General features: G+C 44.3%; 1 pseudogene; it reads right to left on the bottom strand.

The window, feature by feature from the left end:
* Positions 1-222: 222 nt before the first annotated feature.
* On the bottom strand, positions 223-864 carry LOC132426562 (lipopolysaccharide-induced tumor necrosis factor-alpha factor homolog pseudogene; annotated as a pseudogene).
* Between the last annotated feature and the right edge of the window lie 699 nt (positions 865-1,563).

The following is a 1,563-nucleotide window of genomic DNA, read 5'->3' as shown; positions in this document are numbered from 1 at the left end:
TTTGAGACCACCAAGAGAAAGGCCCACTGAGGCAAAAAAAAAAAAGCCAGCCAGTGGCAAATCACCAGAAGATACTCAGACAGGACAATGGTCACAGCTGGATGGGGTGACTTGGGGTCACAGACGGGGAGGCAGGAAACCCTTGAACCAGCGCTCAAGGAGAATGTCTTTGCATGTCCTGTGCACGACACCAAGCAGCAATTTCTGGGGTTCGGAGGTGTGTTATTTTTGCGATATTTCCCTCCCAAAAGAAGACACGAAGGTAGACACCCTGGAGAGGTGAGCCCACCAAAATGGAGCCTTCACCAGGGGCGGGGCTGGGTGAGAGTCGGAAAGGCCTTCCTGCAGCACACCGCTCCCTTCAGGTCTGGCTGAGTCCCACAAACGCTTGTAGGTGCCCAGGAGAGCTTTGCAGTTGGGACAGTAGTGGTCCACATCCTGCAGGGCGTCCACACAGAAAGGGATGAAGCAGCAGCCCGCCATGCACCCCAATAGGCATAGGTTCCGTCAGGAGAGCCAGGTGAGGGCGCCGGCATTATAGGACAGCTGAGTCACGATCATCTTGTTGCAGGAAGGACAACACATCTGGACCGGGCGGTCGAAAAAGGAGACGGGCTGCTGCACGCGAACTGTCTGCACAGCAGTTGCATTGGCATTGGGGACGGGCACTGGCTGGGTGTAGTACGCAGGCGGATTCATGCTCTTCCCATCCGGGCCCATCATGAGCCCCGTGGCCGGCCCAGGCATGGGTGCTGGAAGTGTGGGGTAATAACTGTTAACAGAAACTGTCTCTTCATAAGACGGGGGCGCGGTCGGCACCGAGGAAGGTCCCGCAGCTGCCTGGTAGGATCCTGGAGCAGACATTTTTACCGCCGCCTGCGCAGCCAGTCGAGCCGGGAGGTCTCAGGAAGGATGCTTTTTAAATAATGCTGAGACGATTTAGTTAATGATTTGGAAAACAATTAAGTTTAAACCCTGCCTCATATCACATATTAAAAAATAAATTGTACATAGTTTGTAGAGTTAAATGTGAAAATAAAAATCTTGGAATTAGTAAAAACACAACAAATCGTGTAAATGAATAGTTGTCCTATTGGGGGGCTTGAAAGTATAAACTATACCAATGATAGAAAGCATAGAGAAAATGATCAATACATTTAAACATAAAAATTTTAACTTTTAAGTATCAAAAAGCATTATTATTAAAGTTAAAAGTAAATAAAAACTAAGAAAAATATTTTATTACATATTAGGAGTTAATATCCTTAATCTATAAAGTGAACATCACAAGTCAATGTAAAGATACACACACAAAATTCACGTACACAAAAAAATAAGCAAAGAACATAGACTATCAAACCACAAAGGGAGAAATACAGACAAGAAACAGAGAATAATACTAATTCTCTCTGTGTTTTGGGACTAGATATTCTTTTATTTTTCTGTATTTGCTAAATAATCAGGAAATATATCTAGAGATAGATAAATGGAAAAAACATATTACTATGTCATCTTGGGAGTTTAATACTTTACAATGAGAAAGATGATGCTATTTGGAATCAG

This window comes from Delphinus delphis, chromosome 6 (genome assembly GCF_949987515.2).
Source record: "Delphinus delphis chromosome 6, mDelDel1.2, whole genome shotgun sequence".
Classification (NCBI taxonomy): Eukaryota; Metazoa; Chordata; class Mammalia; order Artiodactyla; family Delphinidae; genus Delphinus; species Delphinus delphis.
The sequence above is the reverse complement of the archived record's forward strand: the minus strand, read 5'-3'. Positions and strand labels throughout refer to the sequence as shown.